The sequence below is a fragment of the Myotis daubentonii genome, chromosome 18 (assembly GCF_963259705.1).
Source record: "Myotis daubentonii chromosome 18, mMyoDau2.1, whole genome shotgun sequence".
Taxonomy (NCBI): domain Eukaryota; kingdom Metazoa; phylum Chordata; class Mammalia; order Chiroptera; family Vespertilionidae; genus Myotis; species Myotis daubentonii.
Window position 1 is genome coordinate 14664152 of NC_081857.1, and position 26986 is coordinate 14691137.

A 26986-nucleotide genomic window follows, 5' to 3' on the forward strand; every position below is an offset into this window, starting at 1 on the left:
TCAATCATCACAAAGACCTGACAGGGACCATATTGTTACCCATAGTTTACAGATGGGCAGATTAAACAATCTGCCTTAGGTTACTAAATTAGCAAGTGGCAGGGTGGGGACTTGGCTCCAGAGCCCATGCTGACCACACACACTGCCGCTCTAGGAGAGACTGGTAGAAAAGCTATGCTCCACTCAGAGAGATAGGAGCTACTCTTTTCCATTCTCACCTCCTATCACTCCCCCCGGCCCCTCTGGCGCCCCTGCACCTCCCTGCTCAGCTATTACACTAGTCACACTAATGTACTCACTTCTTGAAAGGATGCAGTGGCGCAACTTCACACCTATAAGCTCACGCTTTATTTGTCCATGCTTTTCCCTTCTCTATTTGATCGTATTCATCCCTCATCCAGGTAAGATATCAAAAAAGCCACACACCCCACTCCTAACCCCACTTTAGAATTCTTTGTGTCTTCCTCCATATGTATGCTTCTGTCACAGTGCTTACTACATTGGAACAAGCCTGGATGTTCTATATTTCAGGTTGTCTGCTAAGATTAGGGGTTCCACATCACCTATCTTTTTCATTATTGTTTTCCTAGTGTCCACCTTAGTGCCTTCTATGTGGTAGGAAAGAGTTTTAAATTCAATGTTTCACTTACTCAGACTAAATGATTTCTTTTTATTTATTTTTTAGTTGACAATAGAATACTTTGAATGGTGACATCATTATCATCATAATCATCATCATCCAAACCATACCCAGAAAAAAATGTTGCTTATACTTTTTATTTTAAATGTATTTCATCCTGGCCAGTGTGGCTCGGTGGTTGAACATCGACCAGGATTCCATTTCAATTCCCAGTCAGGTCACATGCCCTGGTTGTGGGCTCTATCTCCAGTATGGGGTGTGCAGGAAGCAGCCGATCAATGATTCTCTCTCATCATTGATGTTTCTATCTCTCTCCCTCTCCCTTCTTCTCTGAACTCAATAAAAATACATTTTTTAAAAATCTTAAAATGTATTACAATCTTTTAAAAATGATTGTTTCAGTAATATTGAGTGATCAGAAGTACCTCGACGGAATCACTAATTGCACAAAATACTATTCCACCTTTTAGTATTAAAATATTTTCCTTCCTCCATTCTCAAGCTATCACCTAACTTTTTAATCCATCCCAGATGCTGTGGTCATAGTATTTTCCTTAAAGTACCATTTTGAACATTTCGAGTTTTTCTGTTCAAGTTTTGACATTGGTTTTCCGTGTCCTAACAAATCAAGTCTGAATGTCTCTATTTGATTTACTTTAATCAGGGGCTTCAATACTGGGTTCCTCACTCATTATTCTAGAGCAGTGGTTCTCAACCTTGGCTGCACCTTAGAATCACCTGGGAATCTTTTTAAAATCCTGATTTCTGGGCCTCATCCTCCAGACATTCTGTTTCTTTGTTATGGGGTGGGGCCACAACATTAGTAACAAAGAAACAGAATGTCCGGAGGATGAGGCCCAGAAATCAGGACTTTAAAAAGATTCCCAGGTGATTCTAAGGTGCAGCCAAGGTTGAGAACCACTGTTCGAGAGCTTATCAATCAATGGGCCATATACACTGACTTAACTATCTCAATTAAGTTCACGTGGCAGAGCCTGATGCTTTTAGGTTGTCTCCATTCACCCCACACTATAATTACCATTTTCAATAAGTGCCATGAGTTAAAGGCTGGGAAACATTGTCAAATTCTGCTTCAATTCTCATTGACTTCTCAACCAGCCTCCTCTACTTTTTTTAAATAAGCATATCCCATAGCTTCAATTTGGCTGTCTCCCTTACCTGGCATGCCCTCCTTCTTTCTTTTGGACCATCTTTCAACAGCCTGTCTGCTTATCCGAGACTCTGAGTCCCTTCTTGAGTAACGACTGCATTTAGAGAGAGCACCATACCGCCTCAAATTAAGGTGAGACTTCATTCTTCTCTTTCACAGATTCCTTCTGCATGCTTGTGCAGTGGTTAGCCATAATTAATTGCCCAGTTAGGAACCTGCACTTCAAGGAGATCTCAGCATACAAACTGAAGAGATTTGAGAAGTTCCAGGTGCACAGTTTCATGGCACTCCACCCAGAATGCAAACAAGTTCTGTCTCCTCCATCTCACCTCTTTACCTGCTGGTCCTTCAGTAGCTTCATCCTTTCCATTTCTCTGTCCTTCCAAGCTCAGCCTCCAGTTCAAAGTCAACTCCACTTTCTTCAGCCTCTCTAGCCCCTTGGAAAGGCTAGGTCTTCTTAAGGTCCCACGTTTCCCTTAGTTTCTGGACAAAACTGCTCTCCTCACACTTACTTGAATTCCGACTTGGCAATTTTCTTGGGTTCTGTCCATAGATTTTCCCAGCATGGACTTCTTTCTGGAAATAGTATCCGGATGAGCTGCTTTGAACTAGCTTCTTCTCCCTTTCCTCTGCCCTCACCTCCAACCACAGGAAACCCCATTGAATCTCATGACTTCAGCTTTCTTTCACACCTCCAAGTCCTGCCATTGACTGATAACAAGTTCCTGACTTATTCCGGAACCTTATATCTCATAAGTGTCTTATATTTCTGGGTTTTCCCTCAAATCAAAAACAAACAAACAAAAAACCACACTGGATGCCCAGTTGGCATCGCTCAGGGATTGAGTGCCGACCTATGAACCAGGAGGACACGGTTCGATTCGCGGTCAGGGCACATGCCCAGGTTGTGGGCTGAATCCCAGCGTGGGGGGCGTGCAGGACGCAGCCAATTAATGATTCTCTCTCATCATTGAGGTTTCTATCTCTCCCTCCCTTCTTCTCTAAAATCAATAAAAATATATTTTAAAACAACACCAGAGTATCTTTGCTCTGGTGTTGAGGTATGGAATTTAGTGATGTTTGAAGAGGGAGAAGAATTCCCCCTTAGGAATGGAACACAGGGTAATGCCACTTATGAACAATGGAAATAGGTGTGGAGAAGTTATGTGGCTTGTTCATCATAGATTGTGTCAGAAATAGAGCCGTTGTGGTCTTACAGTGTGAACAACTCCTGGTTTGCCCAAGACTTTCATCATTTTAGCATTCAAGTTCCACATCCCAGGAAACTCCTCAGTCCTGTCAGTGGTTAGTGGCCCTATGTGGTCCCCATGCAGTCCCTCAGCCAGCTTACAGTGGTCCAGCTTCTCTACGCACCACACCTTTTCTGTGCTCCACCTGCTCCCTGATCACCTGATAAACCAGAGTTAACAAGCCATTCAGGGCTGATAAGTGTGTTTAATGTTTCCCCTAAAGCAGTGGTTCTCAACCTGTGGGTTGCGACCCTTTCATGGGAGTCGCCTAAGACCTCGGAAAACACATATATAATTACATATTGTTTTTGTGATTAATCACTATGCTTTAATTATGTTCAATTTGTAACAATGAAAATACATCCTGCATATCAGATATTTACATTACGATTCATAACAGTAGCAAAATTATAGTTATGAAGTAGCAACGAAAATAATTTTATGGTTGGGGGTCACCACAACATGAGGGACTGTATTAAAGGGTCGTGGCATTAGGAAGGTTGAGAACCACTGCTCTAAAGCATATTACTTGTGCTTACCCAGGTTAAATTTCTCCCTCTTATCCAAGCCTTTTCGGGGCAGCTTGGCTCTTTCTGTGGCTTTCATCAGCTTAAATCACATGAGGTTTGAGCAGAAAATTTTCACTCTGCTCCTATTCCAACTGTGTCTTTAAGATTAATTTGTCATATTGGGGACTGACTCTGTTGTAATAAAAATCATGCCACCTTGCATTTTCTCTGCACCTTGCAGTCAACAAAGTTCTCTCTCTCTCTCTCTCTCTCTCTCTCTCTCTCTCTCTCTCTCACACACACACACACACACACACACACACATTATTGGATGCTGCATACTAACAGTAACCCTGTGAGATAGACAGGCACTTATTAGTTGAAAGAAGTATGAAGGGTAAAGAAAGAATTTCTTTACAAGTGATTTTCTCTTGAAATGTCTTCAAGAAATCTTTAATAAAATATGCTTTCAAATTCTTTGTTTCTCTTAAACTTTGGTTTCAAAGCATAAACTGCAGTGGAGGTCTAAATTATTTGGAATCAGCTGCTGGCAACTACACAGTCTTGAAAAACCCAGAGTAGGACTGGGAAAGGGTGGGGGGGGGTGTCTTGGACCAGCTCCTCCTTCCCAGCACAGCCACAGGCAGGCCCTGGAGTGAGTGCCCCATTCTTTGTCACTCCAAAGGCTGGCAAACCCTCCTCTCTACTCCCTCTCACCCAGAACATTATTTCTATAAGGAAATGCAAACTTACATTCTCTTAAAATATAACCTGATTGTAAATTGGGAACTGTCATTAAAGACACCTCACCCCTTGGTTTCCTATTGTATAGTCTTCTAGACACAAACTCCTGTTTTAAGTACTATGAAGCAAACAAAGCTATGGGCAAAAGAGACCCTTAAAATACTGCCTCTTAGGGTAGGGGATTTTTAAAGTCTAGAGCCATTCAAGTTATACTAATTATATAGTTTAAGTTCTTATATGAACGTTTGATAAAGTTACGTAACTCTCTGTTGAATTGAATGACATTCTTCCAAAAATTTCACGGTTTCTCTATTTCAATGTTTCTTTTTCTTTTTTTCCCCCTTCACCATTTCCATTCTTTCCTAGTTTTATTCCCAAAAAGGGGGGTGGGGGGAGAGAATGAAAAGGTCCATGAAGAGCAATCATCATTCAACTGGACAGAAATATCGAGGTCCTGATCAGATGGTACCATTTTACTTTCTCACCATCCAGGTTTTAAAAAGGCCAATGCTTTCTCAGTGTGGAAGAGGATAGCTTTCACACTGAAATAGTGCCCCAAAAAGACTTCTAAAATCCCCAATGTTGTCTTCTATTTTACCCTTTTCTCTTTGTTCTTTTTCTTCTCACGCTCGGCCTTAGCTGCTTCTTCCTCGTGTTTTTTGCCCAACAGTTCCACTTCCTTTTGTTTGAGAACTCTGACGAACGTCTTCCATTCTCTCTTGTTGGTGGGCCAATTTCCACTTTTTCGGCAGAGGGTTTGGTCACATCCATGGTCTTACTGAGGACGTTGATAGCTGAAGCAAGTACCGACTTCAGAGTCATTTCTCCTTCTTGGTAGTCTTGTTTAAACATTGACACAGCTGCGGCGCTATTATTTCCAATGCATGTGGCTTTCCATCCCCCGGAATTTCTGCTAGGGTCGCTTTGATAGAGCTGAAAGCCGTAACGCTTACCCCAGCCAAAGTACAGCAGTGAAACACCAAAGGCATGTTTTCCTCCAAACTGTGTATAAGCTTGTTAGATATCACAGTGCTGTAACCAACCGCCCGCAAGCAACTGGCTCCTGAGACTGTCAAAAATTCCTTTGAGCAATGAGCCTCAGTTCATTAGTCAGAACATTAGCATCAGAAGTTATGCTTGCCACTCTGCAAGCCAGGTCCTCATTGAGTTTATAAATTGCTCCGGGGGGGGGGTGGGGGGTGGGGGGTGGGGGTGAGGTGGGGAGAGAGACTTCATCAAGAAGCCTGTGGATGTTACTTCATTCTGCTGCAAGCAAAACACCATCCACGGCTAAAATTCCCCAATGGGTGCCTGCATGTGCAATTGCCTCCATGGCATATTCAACTTGGTACAGCGACCTTCTGGAGAAAATAGGGTGGCCCTGGAGTCATATCTTCAAGACATGTTTTCTGAACTTCAGGGGCCCGGAGAAAAGACACTGGAGTTGAGTTCTATGCGGAGGGTTTCACCCCGCAGGAGGGAACCACCCTCAGTGTTTCTTAAACATGCCTAATCATAAGAATCGTCTCGGGTTCTTTTTAATTTCAGGCTTTAATGTATAGAAGAATCTCCCGGAGAGCTGTTTAAAATGTCACTTTTTAAAGAACACAAATCCAATATTTTATAGAATATCCCTTATTGTAAGTTTAGTGAATGTTTTCTAGTGATTAGATTTGGGTTATGCATTTTTGGTTCAAATCCTACATAATCCATGCGTCCTTTTCAGAATATTCCCCTCTGGAGACATATGCTATCCATTTACTTCTTATGGGTGAGCTAGACCACATTTTGAGAAATACTTGGCTACTTTGAAAAATATTTGAATAGGCATTTTCTCTTCCAAGAGTTCTCAGAACCTCAAGCGGTCAAAAAAGGAAACGAAACTTCTACTGTTCTGAATTTTCTGAACGCTGGTTTGTTAAGGGGCGTACCTGTTTAGTGTCTAGAGCAGCGGTTCTCAACCTGTGGGTCGCGACCCTTTGGGGGTCAAACGACCCTTTCACAGGGGTCGCCTAAGACCATTGGAAAACACATATATAATTACATATTGTTTACAGTAGCAAAATTACAGTTATGAAGTAGCAACGAAAATAATTTTATGGTTGGGGGTCACCACAACATGAGGAACTGTATTAAAGGGTCGCGGCATTAGGAAAGTTGAGAACCACTGGTCTAGAAGATCACATATTAATCACAGCTGCTATTACATTCAAAACTACAACACACCTTCATGTTTAACTTTTAAAATTCCCACCTCCACTCTACCCTCCATTTCATTCCTAGTAACTATGGATCATGACTTTTATTTTGTTGTTAATACAGGTAATCTATGTGATATATCATATGACATAACTAGACCCATCCATGCTCTTGATGGTAGCTTAAGGCTGGTAGAAACAACTTAATTTCTTGCATCACACATTTTACAATGGTATATCAGCTTCCTCTTCAATGGTGTGCTTTAAAGTACTCACTTATTCTTCCTTTACCTCTAAAACACACTTATTCATGAACTGTTACCTGGTGCTTTACCTTATTACTTATATTTCCATATAAAATTTCTAGCCTGCTATCTTAGTATAGCTACTTCATTGTTGACTATATAAATCTCCTGGCATTCATTCATTCATTCAAACTACAAATAGTTCTAAGACTAAGAAAGAATAGGATTTGAGTCTTAAAGAAGCTAGCATTTACTGTGTACCAGCAACTATTACTAGTAGTGTCAGCCACTATTACAGACAGTATGTCATAACACCCAGAGAGGAATATTTTTGTTACCACCATCTTACAGACAAGGAAACAGAATTAAATAACTTACTTGACACCAAACTACTAACAAGTGATAGCACTGGGATTTACTCCTAGGTCAAATTACCTTATATAGACTCTTTTTGGATACCGCCTATAAAACTGTAATGGTAAAGATAGAGTGACAAAATTAAGTCCACAAATTTCAGAATGCTGAAATTAGGTATGCCTCTCAAAACTGAAAGTGAAACATGGGAACAAAGGAAAGCATTACAAAATGGCCAGAAAACGTTACCCTCTAGAGCACTTCAGGAGAAAACCAGAATTTTCACAAGAGATTCTTTTGAAAACTGAAAATAAAGTTGAAGTCCCAGTCAGTGTTCTCTTCCCCATCCCACCCACCCTCCTTCTTCCTTATCAATTGTTTACTATTACTGTGTTTTTATACTTTCCAGAAATAATGTCATTAACAATATAAATAAGGACAAACAAATGTAAAAATAGTATGCCATGAGTAATATCGCGCAACTTGGTACTAGTACTGAGCATGTTTTCAAGATCTAGCATTTCTAACAAACTGTTTAATACAAACTGTCTAAAATACATTTTTAATACATTTATTTTAAGGACCACTTAGTATGAATGTACCAAGTGATATACATTTTCACAGTTTATTTATTATGTATTCTTGTAATGAAAAATATTTAGGCTTATAGTGGGTTCTTAGGGAAGCTAGGATTGATTGGGAAATGCCTTTAGCTTTGAGATGTACATTATAAACAAAGCCACAAAAGCCAGAGGATAAAGGTTACCCGGAGTTGCCCTAGCCAGTTTGGCTCAGTGAATAGAGCATCAGCCTGTGGACTGAAGGGTCCCGGGTTCGATTCCAGTCAAGGGCACATGCTGGGTTTCGGGCAAAATCCCCAGCAAGAGGCGTGCAGGAGGCAGTCGATTCAATCAATGATTCTCTGTCATCATTGATGTTTCTCTCTCTCTCTCTTCCTCTTCCTTCCTCTCTGAAAGCAATAAAAATATATTTTTAAAAAATGTTGCCTGGAGTTGGCATTTGGTGTTAGGAAGACCCTTTGGATTGAACCTTAAGATCTCAAAACGGGTCACAAAATTAGACATTATTTATTTCAACAATAACTATGTATTAGGAAAAAGAGACAAATGTCAAAGTGGAAGGTATTAAAGACTAATGTTCTGTGTATTTAACAAACTTTATTTTTTCAGAGCAGGTTTAAGTTCACAGCAAAACTGAGCAAACGTACAGAAAGTTCCTACACTACCCTTCCCCTCACACATGTACAGCCTCCTGCACTATCAGCATCCTGAATCAGAGTGGTACGTTTGTTATAATCGATGAATCTGATTGACACATTGGCCCCCAATGTTCATAGTTTACATTGGGCTTCACGCTTGGTGGTGTGTATTCTATGGGTTTTGACAAATGTATAAAGAAAAACGTTGAAAACCCACCATTGTAGCTTTATATAGAATAGTTTCATTGCCCTAAAAATCCTCTGTATTATTCTTATTCGTTCCTCCCTCCTCCAACCCTGGCAACCACTGATCTTTTTACTGTTTCTATAGTTCTGCCTTTTACAGAATGTCATACAGTTGGAATCATATCATGGGTAGCCTTTTCAGATTGGCTGCTTTCACTTAGTAATTGCATTTAAGTTATCTCCATGTCTTTTCATGGCTTGATAGCTTATTTCTTTTTAGTGCTGAATATATTCCATTGTCAAGATGTACAACAGTTGCCGAAACCTGTTTGGCTCAGTGGATAGAGCGTCAGCCTGCGGACTGAGAGGTCCCGGGTTCGATTCCGGTCAGGGGCATGTGCCTGGGTTGCGGGCACATCCCCGGTGGGGGATGTGCCGGAGGCAGCTGATCGATGTTTCTCTCTCATCGATGGTTCTGACTCTCTGTCTCTCTCCCTTCCTCTCTGTGAAAAATCAATAAAATATATTTAAAAAAAAAAAAGATGTACAACAGTTTATTATTTGCCTACTAAGGGACATCTTCCTTGCTTCCAAGTTTTGGTAATTCTGAATAAAGTTGCTATAAACATCTGTGTGTGGGTTTTGATGTGGACATAAGTTCCCAACTCCTTTGAGTAAATGCCAAGGAGCATGATTGCTTAATTGTATGGTAAGAGTGTGTTGTGTTTTGTAAGAAACAGCCAAACTGTCTTCTCAAGTGGCTGTACCATTCATTTTACATTCTCACCAGCAATGAATGACAGTTCCTGTTGAATTGGTATAATTCCCCCCCCCCCTTTTTTTTTGTTAATCCTCACCCGAGGATATTTTTCCATTGATATTTTAGGGAGAGTGGAAGAGAGAGGGAAAGACAGAGAGAAACATCAATGTGAGAGAAACACATGGAATGGTTGCCTCCTGCATGAGCCCCCACCAGGGCCCGGGGCGGGGAGGAGCCTGCAACTGAGATACCTTCTCTTGATTGGAATCGAACCCGGGACCCTTTGTTCTGCAGGCTGACGCTCTATTCACTGAGCCAAAGTGGCTAGGGTATGGTATAATATCTTATTTAAATGCCTGGTAAGATTCCCCACTGAACTCATCTGGGCCTGGTGACTGTTACTGAACAAAAAGTGTTTCCAAGTCACAAGATGTGCTAGGTTTGAATAATGGATTGTGCACCATTAGTGCTCTAAATTAAAATAATAATGGCGAAAAGAAAGGACTGAGACAATTTAAGGGGAAAAAGGTAATGAAAGTAGACTCAACGAGGATTAGAAAAAAGGAAATCCAATGGAATCTTTCCTAGTTGATTTCAGAATTTTAAAAGCATAGATATTCCAAAAAAGGAGGGGTGGGGGAAAGGCATGTGGAGTCTTTAACAAGGAAATGGTATGTATGATGGCATCAAGGACAAACTAAACAAAAACAGAATAATAAGACCCTCATAATAACATTAATAACCATGCTCATTCAGCATTTTCTACAAGCATAATGTTAAATATCATAGCATTAGCATATTTAATCTTCACAACAATATTGTGACGTAGGAGCTATTTTCTACCATTTATAAATGAAGAAACTAAGGCTTTGTGACTTTAAATAACTTGTTCAAAGTCATACAAATTCGGGTCTGTCTGACTCTAGAGTTAGAGAATGTGTTTCTACCAAATTCATAGGATCAGTAAGATTTACTATTTAATAACTACCATTGATGTGCCAGGCACTTTATATACTTATCTGTATTTCTCACTACAATCCTGTGAGGTAGATTTAAATAATACTTAGGTATTAATAAGGTAACGTTACCTTATTAAATATTAATAGTAGCCTTACAACAGTCCTGTGAAGTAGCTATTACAGATATTTATAGGCTATTCCCTTATTAATTATTAACAATATCTTGATGGAGAGTTACATTCAAAAGTATAAAAAGCTGATATTGAATTCCCTCAAAAGCAAACCACCTTTAGCATCTCTATTTCTACTCCTCCCCATCCTTCTCCCCTCCTCCATTCCCCTCTCCCTCCTCCTCCTCCTCCTGGGAGAATGGGCAGTGAGGGAGAGTGGATAGAGTCTTGATGTTGAAGCCAGACAGGCCTGACTCTGACAGACTTGGACTCAGATCCCAACATAGTTGGGAAAATAGCAACTAAAAGGATATTCTCAGAGACACAGCTGATGCTCTAACCTTCCTTTTAATGTGCTGTGGATGTGGTGGCTTGTGGGGGGAGGGAGGAGAGTGAAATCTCAGACCTCTAACATGTATTAGAGAGGTTAAAAGGTAAAGCATAAAAAGAGTTAACGTAATTCTAAGAAAAAGACCTCAACATTGTTCTCTGCAAATAACGAACCTAAAAACCCAGAAAAATAAGACAGCAATTTCCTTTAGAAAATATGAGTTCCTAGAATTATGGAATATGGCATGAAAAACTTTGGTTATTTGGCGGGAGCGGGGGGAGGGTGGGGGAGAAGAGACATCCTTCTAATATTAAGCAATTTGTCCTCATTGCTCAAGAGATTGTTTGAAGTTCTAATTTCAAAATTATCCAAACTTGTTGCTTTTTCTCTTACCATTGCCTTCTTTGGACTACTTTATTATCCATTTGCAGGATTACTAATGACTGGCAAGGAAAGGGAGAGTAAGATGGACTTGTGTCCCAATAGAAGGATGAAATCACTGGTTCTAGTTAGTTTCCTAGGTTAGTTGAATGATTCACACACCTGAGGTTGGAAGAGCACTTGGAGCCAGATGGAGGTTCCCTTGGTTCATTAGGACAGTTAGTTTGACTGGAGTATCACTTACACAGATTGCCTCTTCCCTGATGGTTTATAATATAAAGATTAGAGAGCACGCAGCCATACTCATGGGTAACTGGAACACAGGTAGGATAGGAGAGGACCACAGTTACCAGGGAGTCAGACTGAAAAACCCCTCTTCCACCTTATCCCTCGTACCATCACACACGCTGTAATCAATGCCCCCTAAAACCTCACCCAAACACTACACTGGGGCAATTCTCAATGAAAAGGAATCTGTCCTTTTCACTGCCTCTTAAAGGGACAGTACTTGCCAGCAATCCTGGTTACTGAAATGACAGCAGTAATAATATTGAACATATAGACGCTCTTTATTAAGTGTGCTAAAAGTGTCAATTCATGGAAATGGTCTACGAGATCCTTGGCCTATCCAACTAACCTTTAGGAGCACCGTTCATAGTCAAGTAGTCCTCATCCCCAGTTCTGATAAATTGACTACATAGCCAACCCAAACTGCAGAGGTGACTTCAAGGTTCAATCCTTTTGATTTCAGGAGTCTGGAAAACCCCTAAGTTCATCATCTTATCTTAGCAGGTTCCATGATGCTTCCATAGGCAACCTTGATGATGTCATAAAGAGCTGTAAGGTCCACCTAGCCCGTTTTCCATACCCAGGATCAAGAGAGCTGTTTAGTAGCTTTTACCCTGTCAGTCCTGACCTCATTTCCTGCTTCAGCACATCCCAGGTGGGTTCACAGCTTCTGCCTATATCCAGTCCCGGCTGCTCTTCCTCACATCCAGTTCTGGGGCCCATCCAAAGGGAGGCAGGAATTTTGTCTTAGTTTATTCGGGCTGTTATAACAGATAGTATAGACTAGGTAGCTTATAAACAGCAGACATTTATTTCTCATAGTTCTGGAAGCTGGGAAGTCCAAGATCAAGTTGCTGGCAGATTCAGTGTCTGGTGATGAGCCCACTGCCTGCTTCATAGACTGCCATCTTCATTGTGTCCTCACGTGACTGATAGAAGGGGCAAGGGAGCTCTATGGGTCTCTTTCATTAGGGCACTAAGACCATTCATGAGGACTCCACTCATAACCTAATCACGTCCCAAAGGTCCTACCTCCTAATACCATTACATTGGAGGCTGGGATTTCAACATATGAATCTGAGGAGGACACACATAATCCGTCTGTAAGCAGAGTTCAATATTTACAGGCTAAGTCCTTCCTTACAACCTCATCTAATGGGTCTGAGAAGTAAGTTTACTCTCTAAGACCTGGAGTCTGGCTCCCTAGTTATGGCTGCTGTGTGCCTATGTGGCCTGCCCATTGCCTGGTTTCTGCTCAGACCTGGGAGTCAGTATTCCTGAGGAATTCATGGAGGGTAATTGTATTGACCTGTGAGGCACACCTCTCCTCTGCCTCGCCCCTACCACCCCTAGTCCCAAATTGTGATCAATTAGCCTGCCCAGGACCTCAGTGCTGAGGCTGAAAACCAAAGCTCAGCACCATGGTTTGAACTAGTTATGTCATGATCAGAATCATGGTTCTCCAGACTTTAGGTTTGGACTCCAATTTCAATGTCCTCTTGCAGTGCTCCCTATCTGCATCCTACCTGCCAAGTTTTCTGAAATCTTGATTAAGGGAACTAGGCCTTGGGGGGCTTTGTGCCTGTTCTGCCCAGCTGGGCCTTCATCCAAAGCACTGTGCTGTAACAACAAAAGGCATAGAGCTAGATTGCCCATAAAGCTTGCTCAGGTTGCTTAAACTTCAGGGCCACTGTGAACGCTGGGAGGTGTAGGGCATTACAGGTGGAAAGAGAAAGCCAGGTTGTTGCTGGGAAATTGTCTATAGTGATCTCAAAAGAAAGGAATATGAATCTCCAAGTCACCAATCCTTTGTTATGATTTCTTTACTCATTCTAAATGAATATTCACTTCATAACAAATTTTGTAATATGTACTACTTTTCTAAAAGAGAGACCCCCAAATTTTATAAGCTTCATGTCCCACAAAACCTGGATCTGCCCTGGGGAAGACCCATGCTCAAAGCCCCAACTCCAGAAACTATTATTTCACTGATCTGGGGCAGTATATCTCAGCTGAGGTCAATTTCTGCCCCTACTGGATATTTAGCCATGTCTGGAAACAATTTTGGTTACCATAACTGACAGTGGAGAGAGAGAGATGTTATTGGCCTCTAATGGATAAAGGCCAGGGGTGCTGCTAAATATCTTACAATGCATAGACAACCTTCAACAACAAAAAATTAGCTGTCAAAAACATCAATAGTGTGACAGGTGAGAAATCCTGATCTAGGATGGGAACTCCAAGCATCAGCATTTTTTAAAATCTTCCCAGTTAATTTGAATATACAACAGTTCTAAAGATAACAGTAGCTAACTTTTTTTTTTAAATATATTTTATTGATTTTTTACAGAGAGGAAGGGAGAGAGATAGAGAGTTAGAAACATCAATCAGCTGCCTCCTGCACACCCCCCACTGGGGATGTGCCCGCAACCCAGGTACATGCCCCTGACCGGAATCGAACCCGGGACCCTTCAGTCCGCAGGCCAACGCTCCATCCACTAAGCCAAACCGGTCTCGGCAACAGTAGCTAACTTTTATGACCTAATGTTTACTATGTGCCAGTCACTATTCTAAATGAATTCGCTCATTTAGTCTTTGGAATAAGCTTATGAGATAAGCACTCTAACTGTTCCCATTTCGCAGATGAGGAAACTGAGGTACAAAATATTAAGAAACATATCCTGGGATTCAACCCTAGACAGTTGGGCTCCAAAGCCTGAGCTGTTAACTAGTATTGCACACCTGAACCTCCCTGACTGACTTATTTCATCCAGCTAGAGATCTCTGTAAGAGAAGGGAGGCAAAGTCCTTGGTGGCTCCCATAGTCACAATACTCTGTCTGCTCCCATCACATGGAAATGGAAGTGAGAAAAGGACTCCAAGTAGGTACAGCGGAGATGGGGGGAGAAGTATAGAACCACCTTGAACTGTCTACCCAAGAAGAGCCCTCTAGTTTGGTGTATGGGTATTTGTTCCAGTTTCTCAGATATCTCTATGTCTGGTTCGATTCCCTAGATGTAATTTCTTAAAATGAAAGTTTTATCCAGAAATGGTGGACCCACGTTTGGTTACGAGTTCTAAAATAAAAGTGCTTTGGCCCATTAGACTGTAACTAAGTAATAGTAACGATTGTTATCACCACCTCCAGAGAATGGGCTGTGTGACAGTGTACCTTACAGATGGCTGTCATTTTCTTAAAAGAATTTTTAAAAATTTATTTTGAGAGATAGAGGAAGGGAGAGAAGAAACATCGATGTGAGAGAGAAAATCTATGGGCTGCCTCCTGCAGGTCCCCCACTGGGGATTGAGTCTTCAACTTGGGCATGTGCCCTGACCGAGAATTGAACCTGCAACCCTTCAGTGCATGGGACGACACCCAACCATTGAGTCACACCAGCCAGGGCAGATTGAAAGCCATGCCAAGCAGCTGTCAGAAATGCTGACTAACCAGACTGGGGAAAGTACTGCCAAATGAGTGGAATGTAAACAAGTTCTGTGGCAAAATGGGAAAAATATAAAACCTGAAATGACTCTTTATTCACTGTTACAAAATGCTCAAGAAAGTAGCAGTACATTTGGACTTCTTGGTACAAATTCACAACACCTAGATGAAGAGGCCAGTTTCTGCCTTTAGGGCAGGGAATGTAGTGGGAATAAGACAACGACACGAGTATTTCTACAATAAAATAGGCCACCGAAAGAGGCACAGTAAAGGGCTATTGCTAGCTTGGAAGAGAACTTCAAGCCCTACACGAGAACCACGACTATGACCAACTCCTTGATTTCAGCCTCGTAAGACCCTGAGCAGAGAACCCAGTTGTACCATACCCGGACTTCTGATTTACAGAAACTGTACGATACTAAAATTGTGTTGTTGTGAACTGCTAAGTTTGTGATAATTTTTTACACAACAATAGAAAGTGAATACAAAGAATTACAATGGTTGATTTTGGAATGCTACTAGTAAGCCAACCTTACATACCTGGGATAAACCCTGTTTAGTCATGTTGTATTATCCTTTGACATATTGTTAGATTTGGTTTGCTGAAATTTTGGTCAGAATTGTTTATGTATGTTCATGAGGGACATGGCTTGAAGTGAAGGTGAGAACAAATTTGAAGGAGAAAGAAATGGAAGTAAGATGAGAAAGGAAGACATTACAGTTGAGAGAACAACATAAGTAGAGGTGGAAAACGTCAGAGTAGGTTTGAATTCAACCCAGAGTTGAATTTGGCTGAATAGCCACACATAGGAAGTCAAGTGGTGGGGAACGTGGCTGGAAAACGAAGGAGTAGAATGCACCCTTCACGTGGGAGATGGATTCACAGGAAGTTGTTGAGGGGCATAGCCAATGAGCAAGCCAGTGTAATTTGATGTGCACCAAGCAGAGCCAGGAGGACAGCAGGGAGGCCCTTGCAGTTGTCTGGTTAGAAGTCACTAGGTCCTGCCCTAACCGGTTTGGCTCAGTGGATAGAGCGTCGGCCTGCGGACTCAAGGGTCCCAGGTTCGATTCTGGTCAAGGGCATGTACCTTGGTTGCGGGCACATCTCCAGTAGGGGGTGTGCAGGAGGCAGCTGATCAATGTTTCTCTCTCATCGATGTTTCTAACTCTCTATCTCTCTCCCTTCCTCTCTGTAAAAAAATTAATAAAATATATTAAAAAAAAAAAAGAAGTCACTAGGTCCTGGACCTGACCATGGTAAGGGAGAGGAGAGGAAGCAAGAGATGGAAGAGGAGATCTAGCCCTGAGCACTCAGTTTGGATGTTAGATGGGCTCTGCTCCCTCTTTAGACACCTAAAGACACCAGTAGAGCTTATTCCATCATCTGGTGATTGGAACCAACCAATGAAAGCAAGTCTGAGAGCTACTGAGCAGCTATAGGTCCAGCTCCCTGTGTTCCTGCTGGATCCAGGCCTGGCTGGTTGACCCCAGAGAGCACAGTTATTACAATTATCATCAGTGGCCCTGGAGGCCCAATCCAGAAGGACTCCGAGAAACTGGCTTGAGTCTGCTGTCCACTCTAGGATGGGAGATGGTTCAACTTTACACAGTCATTGTTCTAAGACCCCCACAGGATAGTACGAAACTCTATCCTAGTTTTTTCCTATACATACCTACCTATGATAAAGCTTAATTTATAAATTGGGCACAGTAAGAGGCTAACAATAATAACTAATAATAAAGTAGAACAATTATAGTAATATACTGTAATAAAAGTTATATAAATGAGGCATTATTAAGTAAACTATGGGTTACTTGAACACAAGCACTGTGATATGTCAATCTGATAGCTACTAAGTGACTAATGGGGGTGTGGCACATCAATGTGGAGATGCCAGACAAAGGGATGATTCACATCACGGGAGGGCCAGAGCAGGATGGCACCAGATTTCATCACACGACTCAGAACGGCGCACACTTTAAAACCTATGAATTGTTTATTTCTGGAATTTTCCATTTCACACTTTCGGATCATGGTTGACTGTGGGTTACTGAACCTGCAGGAAACTTCAGATTAGCCCTACCACCAGTAGATGAAACATGGGAGAGGGGGCAGGGTGGGGGGCTCAGGCAGCAGAACTGTGCTCATTCAGTAAGGACTTGAAACATCTCTCTTGGGCTTGGAGTCCCAGTGCAGGACCAGAAGCAGAAGCTGATAGGAAAGACCTCCCTGAAGGGAGCCATCTCTAGGTCTGAAGCTTCTCCAATCACAGAGGTGGAAGGTGATGGAGGAGGTTTGGGGGTGTGTAGCATGTTGGACATTATTCTTGATCCTTCGCTGCATGCAAGCTCCCTAGGACACCCCATGTTTGTGAGTACTCAGGACAGTCACCCCACAGTGTCCTCCAGGGAATTGCCCTCTAAATGCATACTCTCTCCAGGAGGATAGCTTCGGCTTTCACCGCAGAGGTAGTTTCCAATAATGAAATGCCAGCATTAGCCAGGAGTGGATAAGTACATCAACTTATCTTGACCAGGTCCTGAAGGGCACAGATGTCCGTAGGGAAGGATCAAATAATGGGCTGGGATGGAGTGATGAGGAGAAGTGAGAACACACTCTGAGATGCTGAGCCAAAGAAATGGCAATGGGCGTGGGGGTGTGAGGGCCCTAGGGTGACACTTGCAACAAAGTGAGACTCTAATTCGCAGTTTTGCTCAGGGCTCACTCTGACACTCAGCGTAAACTTCTGAAGTGGTTTTGAATTATGTCCGCTAACTCCTTGGCCTCCTTGGTGAAGGGAGCTCGAGTCTCCTCCCCTTGGTTCTGGGCTGGACTTAGTGACTGCTTCTAAGGGACAGAATATGGCAGAAGTAATTGTGTGTCACTTCCGAGACAAAGTCACTAAAGACATTGTGGCTCCCACCTTGGTCACTCTCTCTTGGATCCCCTTCTCTGGGGAAGCCAGGTATCAGGTCGTGAGAGGTCTGTGTGACCTGGAACTGAGACTGTGAGTTTAGCTACGTTAGAAATGGATCTCCCAGCCCTGACCGGTTTGGCTCAGTGGATGGAGCGTCGGCCTGCGGACTCAAGGGTCCCAGGTTCGATTCCGGTCAAGGGCATGTACCTTGGTTGCAGGCACATCCCTAGTAGGGGGTGTGCAGGAGGCAGCTGATCGATGCTTCTCTCTCATCGATGTTTCTAACTCTCTATCCCTCTCCCTTCCTCTCTGTAAAAAACCAATAAAATATATTTTAAAAAAAAAGAAATAAATGGATCTCCCAACCCCAGCCAAGCCTTAAAATGACTGCAGCCCCGTCAACACCCTAATCACAATCTCATGAGAGACTCTAAGCAGAACCAGCTGCTCTAGAATTCCTGACCAAAAAAAACACACACAAAAACCACTGGAGATAATACATGTTTGTTGTTTTAAGTCATTACATTTTGTGGTAATTTGTTAAGCAACAATAGATAACTATTATACCTTCCAATGGGTCTCAACCAGCTGTTTGAGGTCAGTACAATTCAGTGGCTCTTGGCATAGAAGGGCATAGTAAATAAAGATCATTGAATAAGACCAATCTCTGTATTTTTACAGGCAGGAAAATGAGGCCCTATCTGCAATAGGGCTAAAGTGCTTTCCTTTATTTGTTTAATTGTGTTGGAGTATACAAATTTATGCAAAGCCCTGGGAGGGAAACCATTTTTCAGTTTCTGAACAGCAGCTTTTTGCCTTGCCTGAAGATGGAGAATTTCAAGGGGAGTAACTGAACAGAATTGTAAAATGGGAAAAGGGACATGTTGCTATTTGGGGGGTACATCCATGGAAAACCCTGGAGGCATCTCAAACAGAAAGATAAATAGCAAAACTGATGCAAATACTAGTACCCTTAGCCTTGCCAGAGAGTGGAGCATCACTTTCTCATCCCCTCTGACCCCAGAAAGGTGGCTCCAGGTTCACCAGTCCTGACACCCATGCTTCAAAAACGGGTGAACAACTGGGCTTGATAGGAACAATTTTTTTTTTAAATTTTTTTTTTAGGAACAAAAAATTTTGAGAATGAGAAGCACTTTCTTAACAAAGTGCCATCTAGACTCAGAATTTTGGGGTCACCTTGGATGGGTGGCTGCCAGGACCAAACAGGGATTGCTCAGTCAGGCAGCCAGTCCATGACCAGGGCAATCAGTGAACATACATCCTCGCACTGCCCCATTTTCCTTCCCGTGAGCTGGGAATGTCTGATGGTATCACTTTAGCTCTTCTCCTGGGGCAGGGGTTGGAGGGTCGCACACACCCGGAAGTTTTTCTTTTTCCCTAGCCGATGTGATCCCTCCACCTTCTGAATGCTCCTTTGGCTACATCCCCACCTTTGTTGCAGCACCATGACGTCATATCACGATTCGTATCGTCGTGTTGTACTCCCTTATAGTGGAGGCGGTGGTGTGCCAGTCACAGCTACGGGGACAAGGCACAAACTCCCCCAACTTTTGGGTAAGTTGCCTGCTGAAAACTCATAGCTGAGTCCCTGCCATGAATTGCCCTCCATAGCGACTAGCTGTTTTGTTCAAGTTTACTTTTCCTCCTAGTGGGGAAGCCTGCATCCAGCGACATTCAATAGCTTGCACAACAGCACATCTCCCTTGCCTCCATTCGGGATACCTCTGAAGGGTCATCTCAGCCTCGGAGCTCCCCGAGGATTGGCTGAGTCTTTGGTTGCATTACAGTTCAACTCCCAGCTCTGTCCAGTCCTGGTTTTCTCAGTCCCATACAGGTGCTCTTGAGAACACGCCCCAATAAACTTCTTGCTCCCATATCTCTATCTCAGACCCAGGGAACCTGACCTACCGCACCTGCCTGAGACTGGAAGCTTATTGAGGACTAGCTGTCACCTTCGTTGTATCTACTTTCCCCTTTTGTCCTGCTCCACCCCCCTCATACTCAGCACAGTGTTGGACATAGTAAAACCTCCACAAATTTCTGATGGCTGGGAAACAGACAACGATTTTGGACAAAGACTATCTATTCTCCTTTTCCCTTTACCTCCAAAGTTAACACTGAATATCTTCTTGTCTCTAATATGCAAAATATTTACAAGATTTACAGAGAATACAAAATACACAGTGTAGGGAATTACTTGTGTAAAGTGTTCCCTGGGGAAATTCATTTTTCAAGACCTGGAGAATGTTTATTTTTAAAACAGGAAGAACAGCTTGATCACTTTAATCTTTCTGCTTCAGGTGAGGAGGTCTCACGAGAGTCAAGAGGGCATCCTATAAATCTGTTTTGTCTCAGGCACCTAGTAAAATGTTCACTGCTGAAGATGAGCCAACGACTCATGCCAACGACTGCAGGCATTCTAGAAAGATCTGCTTAACTGAAATCTTCCCTCATTTAGCTCAATGGTAATTTTGGCTAAGTGATTTCCAGTAAACGTTCCCAGCAAGAGGATGCAAGGTTTGGTCCCAGGTTCCCGGGTGGGCTGGCATGTACTCCTCCAATGGCTTTCTGCTCTGCTTTCATTAGCCTTGTGGTCCCATCACCATGCTCTTCCTAACCCCGGGAGAAGCCAGCGTCCACTTGTTTGAACTGGATTATATATGGCAGGCACACCCCAGGAATATTTTGGATTTGGTTCCAGATCACCACAATAAAGTGAGTCACATGAATTTTTTGTTTTTCCAGTGCATGTAAAAGTTATATTTACACTATACTGAAGTCTATTAAGTATGCAATAGCATCATGTTTAAAAAAATGCACATACCTTAATTAAAAAAGACTTTATTGCTAAAAATGCTAGCCATGATCTGAGCCTTCGGCAAGTTCTAATCTGTTTGCTGGTGGGGTGGAGGCTCTTACCTTCAATTTGTAGGGAAAAAAGGCAATATCTGCAAAGTGCAATAAAGCATAGCATAATAAAATGAGGTATGCCTGCATACAGATCCAGGAGGTTAAGGTTCTTCATTGGACTAATATTTATTTTTGTATCCTCAGGAAATAGCACAGGGTCTGGTTCAAAAATGTGTGAATGAATGCATGAACATCCACAAAGGATGACTATTGCTCCCTGGGAAAGTAGAAGCCCAAAGGGCGCTAGTCTGCCAAGAGGAGGCCTTTCCTCATTCTTTGCAGATGAGAAGCTTCAGCCCTAGACCCTTAATTCTTCCCTCGGAGAACAATGCCCTGTATAGATTTTCCTTTTCCTCTTTAAATGCTAACAGCAACACCATGCTTCCCCAGGGCAGAGAACTCTTATCCTAAATCACTCTGTTATGTTTGAGCTACACCTTGGCACTACTTCCTGGTCACGCTGGGCTCTCCCCTTCCCAAGTGGGCCCTGCCTCCACCTCTGGCATTTATTGCCCATCAAAACCCTCCTAGGAACGTCTGATATCTTCATCTCAGCCAGGCTCAGCTGACAAAGGCCCCTCAGTTCTCTCTTTTCTAACTGAAATTTCTAGGTTGACAACCCCCACTCCTTACCCAGCCCCAGGGGGACTCATTCTGTATGTAATTATGTAAATATATTAATTAGGGTGAGACTTCTGTTTTGTATATCCAGGAGCCTTTCATTTTTTAATTTATCTTATTCTATTTTTAAAATATATTTTATTGATTTTTTACAGAGAGGAATAGAGAGTTAGGAACATCGATGAGAGAGAAACATCGATCAGCTGCCTCCTGCACGCCCCCTACTGGAGATGTGCCCACAACCAAGGTACATGCCCTTGATTGGAATCGAACCTGGGACCCTTCAATCTGCAGGCCAACGCTCTATCCACTACACCAAACCGGTCAGGGCTCATTTTTTTATTATTTTTAAAATCACTTTGAATACATCTGTTCTGATTTATTGATTTTTAATTTTATTTCCTTTATTTCAAATCCACGAGGCCCTCCTCATGGTTTGCCTCATTGTCCATTTGTTTCCTATGGGGCCCCCAAAACAGCACGGAGGGTGGCCTCCCTTTTGAGTCTCAATACTGTGTTGTTGACTGTTCATGGGCATAGCCTAGGCTACAAGGTCAGTATCCCTAGTGAGCCACTTCCTTCTTTCTTCCAAATTTTATTATTTTCCCAGCTTTATGGAGATGTAATTGACATGTAACATTCTATAGATAAGGTATACAATGTGATGATTTGATACAGTAAATATTGTGAAACTAGTACCACAATAAGATTAGTTAACACCACCATCACCTCACATAATTATCATTTTGTTACTGTTGTGGTAAGAAGAGTTAAGATTTTTTGTTAGCAACTTCCAACTGCATAGTACAGTATTGTTAACTATAGTCACCATGCTGTACGTGAGATTCCCAGGACGTACTCTTCTCATAACTGGAAGTTTGTACCCTTTGCAAACAAGAAGCATCTTGTTTCCCCCACCTCCCCACCCCTAGTCCCTGGCAATTACCATTTTACTCTCTGTTTCTATGAGTTTGGCTTCTTTAGATTGCACCTATAAGTGAGAACATATATCATTTTGCTTTTCTCTTTCGGACTTATTTCGCTTAGCATAATGCTCACAAGTTTCATCCAGGATATCACAAATGGGAGGATTTCCCTCTCTGTAACGGTTTAATAATACTTCATTGTATATGTACACCACCTCTTTTTATCCACCAATCCATAGAGGAGCATGTAGGTTGTTTCCATATCTTGGCTAATGTGATTATAATGCTGCAATAAACATGGTGGTGCAGATATCTCTTTGAGATAGTGACTTCCGCTTTTTCAGTATATACCCAGAAGTGAAATTGCTGGACCAGATAGTTCTATTTTCAATGTTTTGAAGAACTGCCATATGGTTTCCATAGCGTTTGTACCAGTTTACATTCCCACCGACAGTGCACAAGGATTCCCTTTTCTTCACAGCCTCACTAGCACTCTTATTTTAGTGAGCCACTTCTGATCCACCTTCTCCCTGTGCCCTTCCCTTGCTCCCCAGTTCCTGGCTCGCTCAGCAATCAAGAACGGAGTGCCCATCAAGGGTCAGGCTCTGAGCCACCTCCTTGGGACACAGGACACACACATCTTGGAGGCCCCTCCCTTCCAGGACCCACAGTGAGGGAGGCATGAAGTGTGATGTGGTCCGTGCAATGATGGAAATACCCATTCCAGAGAATGGAGATGGGGCTCCAAACCAGGGGAGAGAAAGACAAATGCTTGTTGGGTCTTGAAGGATAAGTAGGCAATAACTTGATAAAGATGAGAGGATACAAATAGGCATTTCTGATGCATCCAACGGGTGTATTGAGGACTTTCGAGGAGCCGGGCAAAGTTCTGGGTGCTGGGGAGATAGCAGTGAACAAAAAAAGAAAGTTCCCCTTCATGAAGTTTTACTTCTAGTGGGAAGAAGCAGTCAATAAGCAAAATAAGTAAAATGCATAGTGTGTTAGAAGGTGATAAGTGCTATGTAGGGAAAAACAAATCAAGGAAAGTGATTCCGTGTGCCTGTATGGGAGGGGATGGCTTTTAGAGTACAGTAGTTTTAAATATGGTAGCCAGGAACTGCTACAATATTAATACCAATCTTCGCTGTAGCTTTAACTGTTAGCAAAGTGCTTTACATCTATCAGTTCATTTAATTCCTAAAACTATCCCGTGAGAGGGTAGGAAAAATTAGTCTCCTGGGCTCTTTGCTCTCTGTATTTATCAGTTTGCTAGTAAAAAGACCACTTAGTGGTTTAAAGAAAAGAATTGTATTGTCTCCTAGCTCTGGAAGCTGAAAGGCCCGGATCAAGCTGGGGGGCGGGGGGGGGGGGGGTTGGGGGTTGGTTGATGATCCTGAGGGCAGTGAGGGAAGCATCTGTTTCAAACCTCCCTCCTTCGCTTGTAGGTGGCCATCTCCACCCAGTGTCTTTACTCTACTTGTCTGTCTCTGTGTCCAAATTTCCCCTTCTTATGACAGCAGCCATGTGGGTTAGGGCCCATCCCAATGACCTCATTTTAACTTGATTACCTCTTTAAAGCCCCTATCTCCAAGTAAGGCCACATTCTGAGGTGCTAGGGGTTAGGACTTCCACTTACTAGTATGAATTGGGCCAGGTAGGGGGTGGGGGAGGGGGGGGGCACAGTTCAACCCATAACACTCTGAGTCACTGAATTTTAGGTTGCCCAACCAAAACACATGTGTAGCTGGTGCTGGCTGACTCTGTGAGGCCAGAAACATGAGAGCCTATGCTATGCATGAGTCGCTCATAGTTCATAAACCCAACCTACCTAGGATAATGTATCCAGGAATGAATGCTGCTAGCAGCACCCCCCGCCTCCCCCAAATGTCTTATTTTCCTCATCAATAAACCCAACCTACCTAGGAATGAATGAGCTTTACATGAAGGCCTGACTCACTGAAAAGTCAAATCTTGTGTGTGTGGTTTCTTTTTTAAATAACCCAGGCCCAGCCATGGTGTCTCCGTGGTTGATGGACCTGGAAGTCATAGTTTGATTGCCGATCAGGGCACATACCTGGGGCGTGCAGAAGGAAGGCAGCCAATCAATGATTCCCTGTCATCACTGCTGTTTTTACCTCTCTCTCCCTCTTCCTTCCTCTTTGAAAGCAATAAAAATATATTTAAAAATAAAAAATTAAAATAAATAACAAAGAATCCAGAAGCTCTAGATCAGTGGTTCTCAACCTTCTGGCCCTTTAAATATAGTTCCTCATGTTGTGACCCAACCATAAAATTATTTTCGTTGCTACTTCATAACTGTAATGTTGTTACTGTTATGAATCATAATGTAAATATCTGATATGCAGGATGGTCTTAGGTGACCCCTGTGAAAGGGCCGTTCGACTGCCAAAGGGGTCATGACCCACAGGTTGAGAACCTCTGATCTAGATGGAATTAGACTTTGATCCCAGGATCAGTTACCTCTGAGTAACCCCGAATAGTCCTGTGGTTTCATTTTAAGAATAATCAAGGCCTTGGCCAACTATTAAAGCAATAACTGAGAAAGTGAATAGAAAGCACAAGAGAGAAAGGATAAATTAGGAGGGGTATGAACCCAAGGAGAGGGAAGGAGAGTACTGAGGAAATAAGAGAAAAGAAAGGGGTCAGAGAACTGCAAACTACCTCTGGTCACCTCAGCAATTACACCTTCTGGCTAGATTGAAGTAACATATGCAAATGTGTTTTGAAAGGTTAAAAGTGTTACACAACTGTAAAGTGTTATTTCCTAAGGTAGAAGGCATTGTACCTTTGGGAAACTGGTACTGCTGGGTTTTCTGGCTGACGGTTTTCTAGTCTTTCTGCCATTCAATTTTCTAGCTACAAATAAAGTTTCATAACACTTCTGTGAGTCAACAACATCCATCGTCATTGCTTTGAGGAGGTTGTTTTTTTTAAATTAGCCAGTGTGAAAAATGTCCCAGTCACACTGACCTCCATGCTAACCTAACTGGGAGTGCCCGGTTGGAATGCTGCACTTTCTCCTGAGGTCCAGGCAAACTCTCATTATAGAAAGCAAGAGCATTGGAACAAATGTCCCTGGCTCTCAGTTCTCATATGTCACTCCGGCTGTGGTCCAAGACCCCTGCAGGTAACAATGCAGCTGTGTTCCAGAGCCTCCCAACCAAAGCTTGAGAACCGAATTCCAGCTTACACCTTGGGTCGCTTATTCACAAAAGCGACCCAAGGCTCACCTAACAGGTCTCAAACTGACCCAATAAAGCAAGTCTTCCCTTCAGTCTTTTGGGACAAATTATTTACAAATCCATACATTCCCATGTTTATGTACATCTAAGACTTACTAATAGCTTGCTAAGTGAGTTATTAAAGGTTAATCTGCCTGGCCGGTGTGGCTCAGTGGTTGAGCATTGACCTATGAACCAGGAAGTGACATTTCGATTCCTGGTCAGGTCACAGGTCCAGGTTGTGGGCTAGATCCCTAGTGTGGGCATGTAGGAGGCAGCCAATCAATGATTCTCATCATTCATGTTTCTATCTCTCTCTCTTCCTTTTAAAAATTATATGTATTTTTTTTAAAGGGAGAGAGATTAACCTTTGATCCCAGGATCAGTCACCTCTGAGTAACCCGGAATAGTCCCTTAAATTAGATTAAACTTTTTCAAATTTTATGTATTTTTTAAAAGGTTAATCTAATTTGGAATTCATAAACCAAAATCAGTGAGCTACTGAGTTTTAGTTTAATATTCCACCAAGAAGTCCAGCTTCCAGGGAAAGTTCTGATGGAGCCTTGCCCACGCATTGACATTCTCTGGACTAAAACACTGTCATTAGTCTACCATCAGTGTGGCCATATGTGGGTCAAGGTCTTCAATTGCTTGTTTTTCATTATAATTTACTGCTAACTTATCTCCATCATTAACAAGTTAATTGTGATTTGTTTGATTAACCTTAAAGTGACTGTATTTTTTGGCCTTGAATTTTCCAGTGATTATACCTAAAGACAGTTATGCAATGCAATCAGAATATGAATCATTTATGTCCTAATTGCTAAAACAAATGTACACTTAGTTCCCCAAAATATACTTTTTTAAAATGCCCCTTAAGAGTATCCCTGAGTTATTTTTCCATTGGTACAAGAGAAAGGATGGCGTTGACGGGCTCTGGGCTCTTTTGCTCAGCTTAAAATGGGCTCAAGTAAGAAAAAGAGGTTGAAAACTACTGCCGAATAAACAATTGAATATACTGCCGATTTTGCAAATAGCTTATAAATGGCATGTGTAAAGTCATTTCCCTTGGTAGATGCCTAGAAAATAATTATCCACACTTACCTTTTTCCAACCCTCCACTCAGCTGCAGGCTCACTGTGGTTGTAGCAGGAAGGAATGGAGTGGAAGGATCAGGCAGGCGAGCAGTGATCAGGACTGGGAGTAGGGCGGGGCTCTTAGGAGCAAAGGTTTCAAGGCAACTGTAAATATGAGTGACAGAATCACAAACAATGCCAAGCTCTGCGAATTGTGGCCACAGCTCCTAGCAATCAGTTTCTGCTCAGGGTTGTGAGAACTGCTGGTTTGCACATCAGTAAATAGCCAGTGCCCAGGAAAGCCCAAACTTTGGGAGACTGGTGACTTTGGGGTTTCCTTGGGCATCCAAGTACTATTCAGGAATCCCCCAAAGCTGGGTCTGACTTGAGGCACAGTTGTAGTCTCAAGTCCCTCCTCTGTGCAT

The 26986-nt window shown here is 42.4% G+C and overlaps 1 protein-coding gene and 1 pseudogene across 1 annotated transcript in view; both read right to left on the minus strand.

The window, feature by feature from the left end:
• The window catches only part of LPGAT1 (lysophosphatidylglycerol acyltransferase 1), an 88654-nt gene extending 61940 nt beyond the window's left edge, over window positions 1-26714 (minus strand). The window contains exon 1 of the mRNA XM_059673976.1: window positions 26590-26714. The gene's annotated coding sequence lies outside the window, so the exon portion shown is untranslated. The remainder of the gene's footprint in view (window positions 1-26589) is intronic.
• LOC132220469 (proteasome subunit alpha type-4-like) lies at window positions 4123-5941 on the minus strand (annotated as a pseudogene).
• Window positions 26715-26986: the final 272 nt, after the last annotated feature.